This window comes from Hyla sarda, chromosome 6, assembly GCF_029499605.1.
Source record: "Hyla sarda isolate aHylSar1 chromosome 6, aHylSar1.hap1, whole genome shotgun sequence".
NCBI lineage: Eukaryota > Metazoa > Chordata > Amphibia > Anura > Hylidae > Hyla > Hyla sarda.
This window is the reverse complement of record NC_079194.1, coordinates 217,469,635-217,487,248: the sequence shown is the minus strand read 5'-3', so window position 1 is coordinate 217,487,248 and position 17,614 is coordinate 217,469,635. Positions and strand designations below refer to the sequence as shown.

The following is a 17,614-nucleotide window of genomic DNA, read 5'->3' as shown; positions in this document are numbered from 1 at the left end:
CAAAGGGGCTTTTTCTAAAATGAAAGAAGCTATCTGATTGGTTGCTATGGGCAACTGCACCACTCTTACTCTGCACAGGTCTTGATAACTTTCCCCCAATATCTCTGTCCATTGTATCCCGTTTGTACAGGCTGAGGTGACATCACAGGGAGCACGCCTGTCTATACATACATAACAGACTCTCCAGCTGGTGCACAACTACAAATCCCATGATGCCCCGAGAGTCGCACGTCAGCCGAAGGCTGTCCGGGCATGCTGGGAGTTGTAGTTTTGCCACAGCTGGAAGCACCCTGGTTGGGAAACACTGGTATAATGTATACGCTCCCTCGTGTACCTTCCCTGGTTGGCATCATTTAGCCTCCAGGTCACGTGACACCGACAGAGGGGGGCGGGGCTTCCACAGACAAGGAGAAAGAGGAGGACAGAAGGAGAACGGAGTGTGGGGAAGGCAGGAAGGGGTTAAGCGGAGTGTACGGGAAAGGGAGCAACCGGGGGGCATTGTGTCCGGCAGGAGGAGACCCGGGCGGCCTCAGCATCCCACAAGGCACAGCCTGTAATGTGAAGGTAAGGCGGGGTACCTCCATACACTTCAGGGGGGGTTGTTGGTTCTACTCACCCTGTCCTGCAGCAGCTCCTCACGTGTCTGGATGTAATACATCAATGTATCGTATAGAAAGCGCTTACTGCGGGAGAACAGGCTGACTGCAGTGTGTGTGTGTGTGTGTGTGTGTGTGTGTGTGTGTGTGTGTGTGTGTGTAGGTGACTGCTGTGTGTGTGTGTGTGTGTGTGTGTGTGTAGGTGACTGCTGTGTGTGTGTGTGTGTGTGTGTGTGTGTGTGTGTAGGTGACTGCTGTGTGTGTGTGTGTGTGTGTGTGTGTGTGTGTAGGTGACTGGTGTGTGTGTGTGTGTGTGTGTGTGTGTGTGACTGCTGTGTATGTAGGTGACTGCTGTGTGTGTGTGTGTGTGTGTGTATGTGGGTGACTGCTGTGTATGTAGGTGACTGCTGTGTGTGTGTGTGTGTATGTGGGTGACTGCTGTGTATGTAGGTGACTGCAGTGTGTGTGTGTGTGTGTGTGTGTGTGTGTGTGACTGCTGTGTATGTAGGTGACTGCTGTGTGTGTGTGTGTGTGTGTATGTGGGTGACTGCTGTGTATGTAGGTGACTGCAGTGTGTGTGTGTGTGTGACTGCTGTGTATGTGGGTGACTGCTGTGTGTGTGTGTGTGTGTGTGTATGTATGTATGTGACTGCTGTGTGTGTGTGTATGTAGGTGACTGCTGTGTGTGTGTGTATGTAGGTGACTGCTGTGTGTGTGACTGCTGTGTGTGTGTGTGTGACTGCTGAGTGTGTGTGTATGGGACTGCAGTGTGTGTGTATGGGGCTCTAGTGTGTGTGACTGCTGTGTGTGTATGGGGCTCTAGTGTGTGACTGCAGTGTGTGTGTGTATGGGGCTCTAGTGTGTGACTGCAGTGTGTGTGTGTATGGGGCTCTAGTGTGTGACTGCAGTGTGTGTGTGTGTATGGGGCTCTAGTGTGTGACTGCAGTGTGTGTATGGGGCTCTAGTGTGTGACTGCAGTGTGTGTGTGTGTATGGGGCTCTAGTGTGTGACTGCAGTGTGTGTGTGTGTATGGGGCTCTAGTGTGTGACTGCAGTGTGTGTGTGTGTGTGTGTGTATGGGGCTCTAGTGTGTGACTGCAGTGTGTGTGTGTGTGTATGGGGCTCTAGTGTGTGACTGCAGTGTGTGTGTATGGGGCTCTAGTGTGTGACTGCAGTGTGTGTGTGTGTATGGGGCTCTAGTGTGTGACTGCAGTGTGTGTGTGTGTGTATGGGGCTCTAGTGTGTGACTGCAGTGTGTGTGTGTGTGTATGGGGCTCTAGTGTGTGACTGCAGTGTGTGTGTGTGTGTATGGGGCTCTAGTGTGTGACTGCAGTGTGTGTGTGTGTATGGGGCTCTAGTGTGTGACTGCAGTGTGTGTGTGTATGGGGCTCTAGTGTGTGACTGCAGTGTGTGTGTGTGTGTGTGTGTGTGTGTGTGTGTGTGTGTATGGGGCTCTAGTGTGTGACTGCAGTGTGTGTGTGTATGGGGCTCTAGTGTGTGACTGCAGTGTGTGTGTGTGTATGGGGCTCTAGTGTGTGACTGCAGTGTGTGTGTGTGTATGGGGCTCTAGTGTGTGACTGCAGTGTGTGTGTGTGTGTGTATGGGGCTCTAGTGTGTGACTGCAGTGTGTGTGTGTGTGTGTGTATGGGGCTCTAGTGTGTGACTGCAGTGTGTGTGTGTGTATGGGGCTCTAGTGTGTGACTGCAGTGTGTGTGTATGGGGCTCTAGTGTGTGACTGCAGTGTGTGTGTGACTGCAGTGTGTGTGTGTGTGTGTATGGGGCTCTAGTGTGTGACTGCAGTGTGTGTGTGTGTGTGTATGGGGCTCTAGTGTGTGACTGCAGTGTGTGTGTGTGTATGGGGCTCTAGTGTGTGACTGCAGTGTGTGTGTATGGGGCTCTAGTGTGTGACTGCAGTGTGTGTGTGTGTGTATGGGGCTCTAGTGTGTGACTGCAGTGTGTGTGTGTGTGTATGGGGCTCTAGTGTGTGACTGCAGTGTGTGTGTGTGTGTGTGTGTGTGTGTGTGTGTGTGTGTGTATGGGGCTCTAGTGTGTGACTGCAGTGTGTGTGTGTATGGGGCTCTAGGGTGTGACTGCAGTGTGTGTGTGTGTGTATGGGGCTCTAGGGTGTGACTGCAGTGTGTGTGTGTGTGTGTATGGGGCTCTAGTGTGTGTGTGTGTGTGTGTATGGGGCTCTAGTGTGTGTGACTGCAGTGTGTGTGTGTGTGTATGGGGCTCTAGTGTGTGTGACTGCAGTGTGTGTATGGGGCTCTAGTGTGTGTGACTGCAGTGTGTGTGTGTGTGTATGGGGCTCTAGTGTGTGTGACTGCAGTGTGTGTGTGTGTGTATGGGGCTCTAGTGTGTGACTGCAGTGTGTGTGTGTGTGTGTGTATGGGGCTCTAGTGTGTGACTGCAGTGTGTGTGTGTGTGTGTGTATGGGGCTCTAGTGTGTGACTGCAGTGTGTGTGTATGGGGCTCTAGTGTGTGACTGCAGTGTGTGTGTATGGGGCTCTAGTGTGTGACTGCAGTGTGTGTGTATGGGGCTCTAGTGTGTGACTGCAGTGTGTGTGTATGGGGCTCTAGTGTGTGACTGCAGTGTGTGTGTATGGGGCTCTAGTGTGTGACTGCAGTGTGTGTGTGTGTATGGGGCTCTAGTGTGTGTGTGTGTGTATGGGGCTCTAGTGTGTGACTGCAGTGTGTGTGTGTGTGTGTGTATGGGGCTCTAGTGTGTGACTGCAGTGTGTGTGTGTGTGTGTGTGTGTGTATATGGGGCTCTAGTGTGTGACTGCAGTGTGTGTGTGTATGGGGCTCTAGTGTGTGACTGCAGTGTGTGTGTGTGTGTGTGTGTATGGGGCTCTAGTGTGTGACTGCAGTGTGTGTGTGTGTGTGTGTGTGTGTATGGGGCTCTAGTGTGTGACTGCAGTGTGTGTGTGTGTGTATGGGGCTCTAGTGTGTGTGTGTGTGTGTGTGTATGGGGCTCTAGTGTGTGACTGCAGTGTGTGTGTGTGTGTATGGGGCTCTAGTGTGTGACTGCAGTGTGTGTGTGTATGGGGCTGTAGAGGAGCACAGCCTGTGACTGCAGTGTGTGTTAATGGGGCTGTAGAGGAGCATAGCCTGTGACTGCAGTGTGTGTATGGGGCTGTAGAGGAGCATAGCCAGTGACTGCAGTGTGTGTATGGGGCTGTAGAGGAGCATAGCCTGTGACTGCAGTGTGTATGGGGCTGTAGAGGAGCATAGCCTGTGACTGCAGTGTGTGTATGGGGCTGTAGAGGAGCACAGCCTGTGACTGCAGTGTGTGTATGGGGCTGTAGAGGAGCATAGCCTGTGACTGCAGTGTGTGTATGGGGCTGTACAGTCTATGGAAGTTTATCTGCAGGAAGCAGCTGCTAGGAGAACAAAGCTGAAGTGGATCAACAGCCCGGAGAAGGTAAGAAGGAGGGGGAGGGCAGGATCTGGGTGATGGAAGCTTCTCCTCAACTTGTTTATCCCAGGCTGGGATTGCAAAATTCTGCAGTCGGCATGTGGAATAAGACACATGGGAGCGCTGGCTGTGGAGCTCATACAATACCTCCGGCTGCAGTCCGCTCTGAGGATTGGATGTGTCCATTAGCCAGTAATCCCCTATTAACTCTCAGAATCCATAGATAAGGGATCAGGATAATTCATTGCTGCAGTACAGGAATAGGGAGATCACTTAAAGGGAAAGTTTAGGTAGTGTTTGAGGACCTCCCAAAACAGCATCTCCCATCTCAGTTTCTTAGAGCCTTGGGAGTGCATAGAAGAAGAATATTGGGGTCTCATTGTTTTCTTTTTTGAGCAGTATTGAACTTTAGATGTTAGTCCTGCAGCAGGATGGCTATTTAACCCTCCTGGCAACTTCATAGCCTGAGACTTGGCCCAGACGAAAGAAATCTGGATACAGAATAGACTTGCATGGGACTTGTGGCAAATCCATATCCTGATCGCTTTAGCAGCTGACAAGTCTCAGGCAACAAAGTTGCCATGAAACGTAAACAGGTGTCCTGCCACCGCACCATTATCGGCGCTGCTCTTTAAGTTACTGCTGCATGTTTATTACAATGTTACATCTTTTTCTATGGACACATTTAAAGGGACTGTCCAGGATTTTTGGAAAACTGGATAAGAGTTGGGACTAGCATGAAAAACTTTATTCACCCATAAATCTACTGCTCCCATTACACCTCACTTATAAAGGGAACCTGACGACAGCTGTTTCATGCTGCTGGAAGGTTAGATAACACAGCAAACTATAATTTTCTATAAAACGCAGTGGTGTTTCAGAGAAATCCATTTTAAAAGCCATCTGGAACAGCAACTCATCGGTGTGATCCCCAGCGTCTGTGCCCTGCCCTGCCAGGCCTCACTGACAGATGTTTGTGTATAGGGGAAATGTGTTACTTGAAGCTGGCCGGGCAGAGAACAGCGCAGGGATTCCATAAGAACAAAAAAGGATGTCAAACGGCAGCAAGTGAGTTATGGACGCGTCTGTATTATATCCCAGGATAAAATACAGAGACGGATACAGGTGCTTACGCATTTCAGGCCTTAGAGACCCTTAATTATGGCATGCATCAGGCTGAAACAATTTTATTAACCCCTTAAATGTACGTCATGGTGCCGTGGTACTTAACGCACCATGACGTACACTTACGCGCCGCCATGATCGCGAGCAACGGAGCGGTGCTCACGTCATGTGCGGCAGGTCCCGGCTGCTATCAGCAGCCAGGGACCGGCCGGTAATGGCGGACATCCGCTATCGCATGGATGTCCGCCATTACCCCCTCAGATGCCGTGATCAATAGAGATTGCGGCAGTGCGGTACTTTGAATGGATGATCGGATCGCCCGCAGCGCTGCCGTAGGGATCCGATCATCCAGCATGGCAGCTGAAGGTCCCCTCACCTGGCTCCGGCTGTCTCCCGGGGTCTTCTGCTCTGGTCTGAGATTGAGCAGACCAGAGCAGAAGATTACCGATAATACTGATCAGCGCTATCTCCTATGCATAGCACTGAACAGTTTTAGCAATCAACTAATTGCTATAAATTGTCCCCAATGGGGGGGAAAACATTTGAAAAATCCCCTCCCCCAATAAAAAAGTTAAACGTCCGTTTTTCCCATTTTACCCCCAAAAAAACGTTAAAAAAAAATCAATACACATATTTGGTATCGCCGCGTGCGAAAAGTCTGATCTATTGAAATATATTGTTAGTTATCCCGTACGGTGAAAGGCATAAACGTAAAAAAAAAGTCTAAAATTGCTGCTTTTTTGTCACATTTTATTCCAAAAAAAATTATTAATAAAAAAATTATAAAAAATATAACCTAAGCGAAAGTGGTAATCATAAAAACTACAGATCATGGCGCAAAAAATGAGCCCTCATACTGCCCCATATACGGAAAAGTAAGAAGGTTATAGGTGGTCAAAATAGGGCAATTTCAAACATACTAATTTTGTTAAAATGGTTTGAGATTTTTTTTAAAGCGGTACAATTATAGAAAAGCATATAACATGGGTATCATTTTAATCGTATTGACCCACAGAATAAAGAAAACATGTCATTTTTACCATAAAGTGTACAGCATGAAAACAAAACCTTCCAAAATTTGCTAAATTGCGGTATTCTTTTCAATTTTCCCACATAAATATTTGTTTGGTTGCGCCGTACATTTTATGGTAAAAGAAGTGATGTAATTACAAAGTGCAATTGGTGACGCAAAAAACAAGCCCACATATGGGTCTGACGATGAAAATATAAAAGTTGTGATTTTTAGAAGGCGAGAAGGAAAAAAACCAAAATGCAAAAATAAAATTGGTCTGGTCCTGGTCCTTAAGGGGTTAAAATACCCAATAAAAGGTCACATGACCATGACAAAAAAGCCAGGAAGGACCTGAAAACAAGAAATGGATTCTGCATGATGAAGCAGTTAGTTGGCCCAAATAAACAAGTAGTTATAAGAACATGAAATCTGGAGCTGACTAGGCGCAAAAAAACAGGAATACAATTCTAACACATGGATGAATGTACAAAATTTATTTATTTTTTTATCTTCTCTCTCTCCAGATCTGTATTTCATTCATTGTGTATTTTTTTTTATAGTTACTTTGTATCTGTAATATATTTTATCCTGGGATTTTAAAAATCCACAACTTACCTGCCGCTGCTGCATCCTTTTTTTTTGTTTTGTTTTGTTCCTATTGGCTGGTCGAGAGCTGGGAAGGGATTTCATCTGGCCTGCCCCCCCCCCCCCCCCCCCCGTGACTAGTTACCCCCTTCCCAAAGCCATTAAAAACTGCGTGGTTTAGGCAGCATGAAACAGCGGTTTCCCTTTAAAGATGTCCTTATGCTGTTCAAAGCACACGCAGCATGAAACCCTGACAGGCTTTCTCATCACTGGCAGGTCTCAGATGCCACAAAGATTCTAAGAATACTTAGTTGTGGCACTAGGTCCAGAAGGTTGTCTTTCTGGTCTCGCTCTCCCTAGCTCGGCTCAATAAGTTTTTTTTCTTGGCTTTGTGTATAGAAAGATTGTCCGTGTATGGTTATGCGATAAACTTTTTTAGGGTATGTTCACACGGTGGAATGTCCTGGCAGAATTCTGCCGGAATATTCCACACAGACATTTCACTGCAGCAGTCATATTGATTTCAATGGGATTCTACTGCACTGTGCACACAGTGGAAATCCCAACTCGGTTGTCCGCAGAAAGAATAGACCTGTTTATTCCGCTCGACAATGCATTTCCGAACAGTCCTAGTACCTGTTGGACTTTTAAATGTGCGAAATGTCCGCACATTTTCCTACAAAGTGACCATACTGTGATTTTAGTAAAGTCCTTGAGACAATTTAACTCTTTGACCGGAACCGTGGGGAACACCAACTTGAAAGAATCTCTTGTTCGATATTGACTCCGGATTGTGCATAGAAAGAGACCTGCTAAATTGAGTGTTGGGAAACCATCTCTGTTTGGAGTGTTCATATCACTTATATCTTGGCAAAACAGACGGCAGAGGGGGCACAGAGGAGCGCCGTCAGACGGCAGAGGGGGCACAGAGGAGCGCCGTCAGACGGCAGAGGGGGCACAGAGGAGCGCCGTCAGACGGCAGAGGGGGCACAGAGGAGCGCCGTCAGACGGCAGAGGGGGCACAGAGGAGCGCCGGCAGAGGGGGCACAGAGGAGCGCCGTCAGACGGCAGAGGGGGCACAGAGGAGCGCCGTCAGACGGGAGGGGGCGCACAGAGGAGCGCCCCGCACAGAAGAGTGCTAGCCCTCCCTCACTTACTGGACTTTGTCCATGCCTGTGCTTCAGCTTGGACAAAGCCATGATTTTATAAGCCATGATTTCTATAAAAAGGAAATAAAATGTTGTTATGAAGTATATTAGAAGGGTTAATGTTTTGCCAAGATGTACAACATATAAAAGTTTTTATATCTGGCAGTGCCCATTAAAGACTCAAGTTTTTCTTTAAAAACACTAGAGCATACTTAGTAGGTAGTTATGATGGAGCCTGTCAGGAATTGATCTTGCCTGTAGAAAAAAGTGGTTAGGTGGGTGCACACCTTGTCAGTCTCCATGCATTCTTCTGTGACTTAGTATTTTTGCACGTTTCTGCCTTCAGGGACACAGACAAGGTGAATGTTTTGTTGTCCTATGAGTTGAATGACTACGGTATATTAGAAGATGCCTGAGCAGCAGGGATTACATGTTCTTGTTCTTTTGTGTCTTGACCTTCATAGATACTATGTCTTCTGGTTTCCAAGGGTATACTTACACGCCACATTTTGTTGTGGAACAGTGGAGTCACATAAATTTATACAATATACAGTGGGGATCATAAGTTTGGGCACCCCAGGTAAAAATTTGTATTAATGTGCATAAAGAAGCCAAGGAAAGATGGAAAAAATCTCCAAAAGGCATCAAATTACAGATTAGACATTCTTATAATATGTCAACAAAAGTTAGATTTTATTTCCATCATTTACACTTTTTCAAAATAACCGAAAACAAAAAAATGGCATCTGCAAAAGTTTGGGCACCCTGCAGAGTTAATATCTTGTACTGCCCCCTTTGGCAAGCATCACAGCTTGTAAAGGCTTTTTGTAGCCAAGAGTCTTTCAATTCTTGTTTGAGGTATCTTTGCCCATTCTCCCTTACAAAAGTCTTCCAGTTCTTTAACCTCCTGAGTGGTAATCCCGAGCGTGACTTGGGATTAATTTTCCCTGCCAGGATCGGTAACCCCGAGTCACGCTCGGGGTAGAATTGCAGAGATACCGGTCGGGCTGCACGATATATCGCAAAAGCAATGTGATATAGTGATGCGGCCCCCGAGAAAAACATGCGATTATCTGCTCGGGTCGGCTCCCGTGGCGGGGGCCGGCCAGAGCAGGTAAAGTAAAAATACTTAGTCAGTGTTTCCCTACCAGGGGGCCTCCAGCTGTTGCAAAACTACAACTCTCAGCATGCCCGAATAGCCAAAGGCTGTCCGGGCATGCTGGGAGTAGTAGTTTCACAACAGCTGGAGGCATCCTGTTAGCTCAGTGTTTTTCTAAGTGTAAAAGGGGAAAAAGGAGTAAAATAAAAAAAAACTTCTGCTCACCTAGTCCCGGTCCCTGCTCTCTTCTTTAGTCATCTTGCAGGACCTTTCCCTTTTCAGCCAATCACAGGCCGCAGTGGTGTCAAGCCAGTCATTGGCTGAAGGGGAAAGGGCTTGTTCTGCAGCAAGTACACTAGGTTTGAAATCTGCCCGGCAAACCCAGTGTATGCTGCTGCAGGACAAGGTGACAAGGGGGAGGGGGGAATGTGACGAAGGGGAATGTAACATGAAGGGGAGGGAGAATGTGACGGGGGGGAATGTGACGGGGGAGATGTGAAATGGGCGGGGGGAGATGTGAAGTTCAATGCAAAAAATTGTACCTCTTTTGGTACAAATTTCCAGACAGAATCATACCGCCAGGGAGGTTAAGATTTCTGGGCTGTCTGTTGAGCACTGCTCTTTTAAGGTCTATCCATTGATTTTCAATCATGTTGAGGTCAGGAGATTGTGAAGGCCATGGCAAAACCTTCAGTTTACACCTCGTGATGTAATCCCCTGTGGATTTCGAGGTGTGTTTAGGATCATTATCCATTTGTAGAAGCCATCCTCTCTTTAACTTCAGCTTTTTCACAGATGGGATCTAGTTAGCATCCAAAATTTTGCTGACATTTTATTGAATCCATTTTTACTTCTACTCGTGAGATGTTCCCTGTGCCACTGGCTGCAATACAATCCCAAAGCATGATTCGTCCACCCCCCATGATTAACATTTGGACAGAGGTTCTTTTAATTAAATTATTTTCCCCTTCTTCTCCAAACGCACCTTTGCTCATTACGGCCAAAAAGTTAAATTTTAACCTCATCGGTCCACAGAACTTGTTTCCAAAATGCTTCAGACTTGTCTATATGTTCATTTGCAAAGTTCAAACGCTGACTTTTGTGGTGAGGATATAGAAGAAGTTTTCTTCTGATGACTCTTCCATGAAGACCATATTTGTACAAGTATCTCTTTATAGTGGAATAGTGTAACACAACTCCAGTGTCTACCAGATCTTTCTGGAGGGATTGTGCAGTCAAATGTGGGTTTTGAATTGTTTTTCTCACAATCCTGCCAGTTGTTCTGTCTGATATTTTTCTTGGTCTTCCAGATCTTGCTTTAACTTCCACCGTTCCTGATGACTGCCATTTCTTATACCGAACAGAGGATATTGACATCTGAAAATGTTTTGCTATCTTCTCCAGCTTTCTGAGCGTCAACTATTTTCAGTTTCAGATTTCTAGACAACTGCTTAGAAGAACCCATGGTGCTGATTGTTGGGGCAAGGTCAGATGAGTCTGGGCATTTAAAACCTTTTGAGATTGACATCACCTGGTCTTCCCTTCTTTGCAAAGGGGACAGTGCATGCTATAAATTCTGCAGGGTGCCCGTTTTGCAGATGCCATTTTTTAGTTTTCTGTTATTTTGAAAGTGTAAATGATGGAAATAAAATCTAACTTTTGTTGACATATTATAAAAATGTCTAATCTGTAATTTGATGCCTTTTGGAGATTTTTCCATCTTTCCTTGGCTTTATGCACATTAATACAAATTTTTACATGGGGTGCCCAATTGTTTAATCCCCACTGTAATCTGCTGCATATGAATCAACTGTTAAGCTGTTTATACAAGAGTCACTTGTTTGTATTGTATTGGGCAATGTTTGAAAGTCCCATAGAGAATGAACAGAGCATGCATTGGCTCCATTTATTCTTTGGAATATTTAAATCCATTCTCGTGATTGGTGGGTGTCTCGTTGGTTGGACCCCCCAATGCTATGAATAGCTTTTGATTGTGGAATAACCCCTCTGAAGACCTTGTCTTAGACTTGAAACTTGTATTGGTTTTGGCTGCACAGCATTGTGGTCAGTATTTTACATCACTATATGAAGGGCTGCTTTCACACGCCAGTGTTTTGGCTGATTATTTTGCATTAGTATTTGTAAGCCAAAATCAGAAGTGGAACCTACAGAGGAGAGAAAACAAATAGTAATGGAAATATTTGCACCTATTCCTGGTTTTGGCTTACAAAAATGTATGGTTAGTGAAAGCCTCACTCCCTGGTTGTCACTCATACTGGCACACTTCACAGGGTTAAAACCCGATCGTAACAGGTCTCAGGACTGGGCCCCGTTGCGATGGAAATTCTTGTTCATATCTGTATAACATGTCAAAAGTTTATTAAAATATCAGTGAAGCTTTAAAGGGGAACTCTGGTGGAAAAAATGTTTTCAAATCAACTGATGCAAGAAAGTTAAGCAGACTTGTAAATAACTTCTATTTAACAATCTTAACTCTTCAAGTACTTATCAGCTGCTGTATACTACAGAGAAATTTGAAGTGCTTTCCAGTACTGGAAGGATTAAGATTTTTTTTATAGAAGTCATTTTCAAATCTGTTTAACTTTCAGGCACCGGTTGATTTGAAAGCATTTGTTTTCTTCTTGTTTCAACCAGAGTTCTTTTTAAAGTGTCCTTTGTAATTGAAAATAACTTTTGATTGGTCGTGGTCTTAAAGCGGAGATCCCCACCGATCAGGAGAACAAGTGCTGTGCTTTGCTTGCTGCAGTCTTTTACCAGTTGCACGAGACCTTCTCCATGATAAGTCTGTGGAGCCCATCTAGTGCAACTGGGTGGAGATTGCAGCAAGATGGGGAGTGAAGCTCATAACTGAGCGCTTCTCCCTGCTTGTTCTAATGATCAACACTTAGACCCTGGCTGATCAAAACTTTTGACTTGTCAAACACTATTTTAAATAACAGGGACACTTTAATATTTTAGATGTTTGCTTTGTATATATTTTTTGTTATTCCCATGAATAGGTTATGTCCGTACTGTCTGTGGCTAAGTTCACATGGGGTATGTGGCAGAAGTCTGAGAATAGCCTCAAGTTTCTCCTGAGAATTTCACAGTTATTGAGCTGTGAAACGGCCCAGAGATCAGCCAATGACTGAGCAAATACAACTCCTTTAAAAATGAGGTATGCAGCTTGTCTGAGCACTTATTAGTTAACACCATGACAGATTCTTCAGATGAAACCCACATATCGCAGCAAGCTGTCATTCCTGTCATGACAGCGTTTATTGAAACTTTGCTCATTCTCTCGGAATGTAATGCAGGGATATACAGTGTATCCATGAAGTAGAGATTTTAGCAAGATCTCTACATAGAGCGAATTTGAAAACAGATAGGACCTGGATGGCAGGAATGTTTTCTGTGCTTTAAAAAAAAAAAAAAAAAAAAAATAAATTTGCTTTTCAAGCTTTAGGCTGTATTCACACGGACGTCTAGACCCGTCCCGTTCTTCTCCCGTCAAAAATAAAAACGGACAATAAAGGATGCAAACGAATGTTATCCGTTTGGATCCGGTATTGTTCAGTTAATAAACCAAAAAAAAAAAATATATATATATATATTTTTTTTTTGGTATGGCTGTGCGTTATGGCCAAATATGTGTATTGCGGTATTTTTTATAACTTATGGCGGTTCCATGGTATATAATGGTATTCCCCACCCCCCCCCCCCCCCTCCCCCAAAATTATTAGCCCAGCGCTGCACTGTCCCCATCGGGGTACTACTCGTGTCGCCCGCAAGCGCTGCTCTCCTCGTCCTCCTGTTTGTTGCGGCCGCTGGTGCTGACACTCTCCATACTGTGCGGTATCCCTATGCCTGGGCTGCAAAAGGTAAACAAAATAAAACTAACGCGTGTTCCGACGTCGACCTTACGCTGGGGACGTGAATGTCGGCAGCCTATCACTGGCCGCAGCGATGTTCCGCCTCGGCCGGTGATAGGCTGAGGCCACTGTCATGTAAGAAGCTGGGCTTCTTACATGACAGTGGCCTCAACCTATCACCGGCCGAGGCGGAACATCGCTGCGGCCGGTGATAGGCTGACTGCTCTCCGATGTTCCATTCCCTGGGAAACAAGTCCAGACCAACGGGGAAGGTGAATTAAAGTTTTTTGTTTACCTTTTGCAGCCCGGGATACAGTATAGAGCAGTGGTTTGCAATCTGCGGACCTCCAGATGTTGCAAAACTACAACTCCCAGCATGCCCGGACAGCCAACGGCTTTCCGGGCATGCTGAGAGTTGTAGTTTTGCAACATCTGGAGGTTGAAGACCACTGGTACAGAGTTTCAGCGGCCGCAACAAACCGGAGGACTAGGAGGGCAGCACTTGCGGGTGACATATGTGAATAGTAGCGCTGGGCTGATAATTAATTGGGGGGGGGCGCAGAACAGCGCTCGCGGGTCACATATGATTAGTTCCCCGATGGGGACAGCGCAGCGCTAGGCTGATAATTTATTTCCAAGGGGGAGGGGCCAAACCGGTATTGCGGTATGGGTTAAAATTCATCATGCAGCACAAAAATTTCGGTGTTCAGTATGAACCAGTATACCGCCCAGCCCTATTTTTTTTTTGTTCTAAGCATGCTCAGGAGTAAAAATGGATCGTAAAAACTGATTGAAAAAACGGATGCAAATGGTTGACATCCGTTTTCAATAGACTTCAATGTTAAATTTACTGTATCCGTTTTTTTTTTTTCCTCCTTTTTTTGACGGAAGAAAAACTACTGCATGTGCCATTTTTCCAGTCTCCAAAAAAGGTGCATACGGGTACAAGAGGTTGTAAAAAATAAAAATAAAAAAATCCCATTTCACATTTACAGCCTGCAAGGACTGAACAGAAACTGGGATAAAAAAAAACGGGGACAGACAGCAGTGTGAACGCACCCTTATAGAGAAGCATGAGAGTAAAATGACAAGACTAACCTCAAAAACACCACAACTTCTCGGATAACCTGCAACAGCTAAAGCCACTATCCTACCAGCAGCATTTGTTTCAGTAATCTGCATCTGCATTTATTCCACTTCTGGTTTTGACCTACAAATACTGACCAAAATGACTCAAATATTGCTATGTGAAAGAAGTCCAAGGCTGGGACACACACAGTGGCCCACATATATCAAGGCTGTTCCCCAGCTAGACAGCATGAACTGAAAGTAGGACATGAAACACTTATGATAAACAAAATGATAGATAAATGATTTATTAAAGTGGCCCAGGCTAAATGATAATGCAGCCATAGACTTAGGTTTCACACCTAAAGGTGCAGATCTTTCTATCTAGTGTTCTCCTCCTCGTCTGGAATTCATATCTGTACTTTGGGGGGGATTTGGATGAAGCTCATAAGGAGACATGCACCACTACACATTTAGGAGGTTTGGGAAGTGCTATTTACTACCTTTTTCATTTACTTTTCCACTGTATATGTCAGCAACCTTTTATTAGTTTCTAGTGGCTACTCTGACCATACAGGAAAATGTGATGTGTACATAGCTTTAGACACAGTTCCCCGCCCCCCCGGATCAAAAAAAAAAAAATGTCTTTGAATCAACTAGTGCCAGAAAGTTATACAGATTTATTCATTACTTCTATATAGAAATCTTAATCTTTCCAGTACTTATCAGCTGCTGTATGCTCCAGAGAAAGTAGTTTAGTTCTTTCCAGTCTGACCACAGTGCTTTTTGCTGACACCTCTGTCCATGTCGGGAACTGCCCAGAGCATGAGCAAATCCCCATAGCAAACCTCTCCTTCTCCAGAAGGTTCCTGACACAGACAGAGGTGGCAGTAGAAAGCACTGTGGTCAGACTGAAAATAACTACACCACTTCCTTTGGAGCATACAGCAGCTGATAAGTATTAGAAGGCATAAGATTATTAAATAGAATCACTTTACAAATCTGTATAACTTTTTGGCACCAGTTGATTTAAAATATTTTTCCCCTCTGAAGAACCCCCTTTAAGCCCCTTAAAGGGGTACTCCGCTGCTCAGCATTTGGAACAAACTGTTCCGAACGCTGTAGCTGGCGCCGGGAGCTCATGATGTCATAGCCCCACTCTCACGCCCCCTCCCATAGACCTGCATTGAGGGCGTGGGGCTTGACGGCATGAGGGGCGGGGCTATGACGTCACGAGCTCCCGGCACAGTTTGTTCCAAACGCTGAGCAGCGGAGTACCCCCTTAAAGGTAACCTGTCATCAGGGCCCCCCCGTGGAATGTAACGCATATGACTATGGTCTGTGACCAATATGGGGTTTGTTGCCTCGTCTTGCTGTCGACGTGAGATATAGTGAACACTGACCATGCCCTCCTTGTAATGTCCTATGCACCCCACAGAGCTCTGAGGTAGAGGCAGGGTAGAATGTGCGGACTAGGCACTGACAACTTCCAAGGACAATGTTTCCCAACTGGGTGCCTCCAGCTGTTGCAAAACTACAACTCCTAGGCAGTTGTAGTCGTGGCACAGCTGGAGGCACCCTAGTTGGGAAACACTGTCCTAGATGCTAAGCTAAAATTTATTATGGGGAGGCAAAATCATTGTACCAGACCTCTGTAATAGATCTTTATGGAGTGAATTCTCCTCCCTATGATACTGTGGTCTGTACACCAGAGTATAATCACATGTGGCGTCACAAAATTGGCCCTTATAATAGATCCTATAGTAAATGTTTCGGTCATATGTCCCCATAGAGCTCTTTGTTGTTGCTTCTGCATGCCACTCGCCACACCTGTTATCTGAATAGATCTTCATATCCATGGCAACAAAAAATACTACAGACTACACAATGGGCTTAAACAGTAGGCGTATTTAATACAAATTCAGCATTTCCTTGTTCATAGCCATGTAAAGTATTGCAGCTCTGTACTTGTCATCAAACCATATATTTTTTAAGCAAGCTCAGATTCTATTCCCGATCTACTCCTAACATGCCTCCTGCTGTGTATCATACCTTTCACCTTGCTCACATTGTGTGAGCTCCCGGCAGGAGAAAGTGGGCGTTCCCCTAGCAGGCACAACATTACTGAACCTGCGAGAGCTGTGACTCATCATGCCCCGCACACACTTTCTAAATTTGGTCTCCTGCCAGGCCAGGAGGTGACCAAATTAACTCTTTGACTTGCACGGGGAACAGAACAGAGCCACCTAGTGGCCGTTTTTTCAATTACATTAAAAACGTATAAAGGTTTAGAACTTTAACAGCAAGTAAATACCAAAGTGTCTTGTAATTACAAATAAGCATTGAGTTGTATTCTAGCAGATGATTTAGCATTTTATTAGTTATAAATGTAACATTTGGGGGCTTGCCATATCCCTGATGCAATAGTTAGCCTAAAGGACCCCAGCTCATGAAAAATCTATGAGCCAAGTGAAAATATTAGAGGAGAGGGCATGATGTGACCTCAAGTAGACGTTACAGTTCTGACTCTGCCCCCTAGGTGTCATAATCTGTTCATCCTCCATGTCCGCCCCCAACTCGGGTAACAGAAGGTGGGCGCTCTTGGGAAAAAGATAAAGTATGTGATGGACCATGAGGGGGTGGGAATCTTTTGTAACATCTAAGCAGCAAAGTAACATCGCTGAACGATCCCAAGGAACACACGCTGGGTATGAAGTTCTTCTGTTTTTGTTTTAAACTATTTTGATGTGCTTACATTTAGGGTTTATTTTATTTTGTTACAGTACTGTGACTATATATTACTCAGACTAAATCTTTTATTTACGTATTGGGCGTCTTTTCTCGTACAATGTCTAAGAGACATGCTGCTATCAAATGAAATGATTCTCCTTTTGTAGGACCTTATGGGAAAGTCTACAGATGGTGGATTCTTCTGTTGCATATGCACCATGAGGTTTACAACAACTCTGGGCTGCCAGTCAGAAGAATCGACATGTAATGCGTGCAGAGTTTAATGTGGTTTACCATGGATTTCACTACTGTACATTCAGTGGAAATCACACTGTACATTCACAGAAATTGACATATTGTGGAATGTAAAATACGCACTGCAGGTCTATTTTTTTATTTTATTTTTTTATAAATCTTTTTTTCTTTTCTCCATATGGAAAAGTTCTGCAGAATGTGGATGTGTAAAATCTGGTCTTCATGCCTGGCGCTGTAATCTGATTTTGTCCTATGTGGACTTCTTCTGAATTGGGTTTTCCCATCTGGTGAGCCCTTGTTCATAGTCCTCATTCAGGGCCCCAGATCACGGCCCTTTTATTTTTTGCATTGGTGGTATCAAGACCAGAGATTCCCAATCAGGGTGCCTCCAGCTGTGGCAAAACTACAACTCCCAGCATGCCTGGACAGCCTTTGGCTGTCCGGGCATGCTGGAAGTTGTAGTTTTGCCACAGCTGGAGGCACCCTGATTGGGAATCACTGGTGTAAACACTTATTTTATGCTACTTTGCTGGGTGTGTAAATGTAAGTAATAGGTGCTGTTATTGAAAGAGCTTTATTGATCGTTCTATCATTACGTCATACATGGGGCTATGGGAGATTATGGGATGTAGGGAGAGGAAGGATCACAGGGCCAGACTGCTGGACTATAACTTCAGTGGCACATGGGGGAAGTAGAGGGGTCTTCA

General features: G+C 45.2%; 1 protein-coding gene across 3 annotated transcripts in view; it reads left to right on the top strand.

Moving 5' to 3' along the window:
- Nucleotides 1-267: 267 nt before the first annotated feature.
- SLC7A6 (solute carrier family 7 member 6) overlaps nt 268-17,614 on the top strand; it is a 57,198-nt gene continuing 39,851 nt past the window's right edge. For 2 of the 3 annotated variants that reach the window (XR_008845224.1, XM_056526422.1), the window contains exon 1: nt 268-564. The gene's annotated coding sequence lies outside the window, so the exon portion shown is untranslated. Of the gene's footprint in view, nt 565-3,927; nt 4,020-17,614 lie in introns of those variants that run through there. The other variant, XM_056526424.1, reaches the window with a different exon arrangement.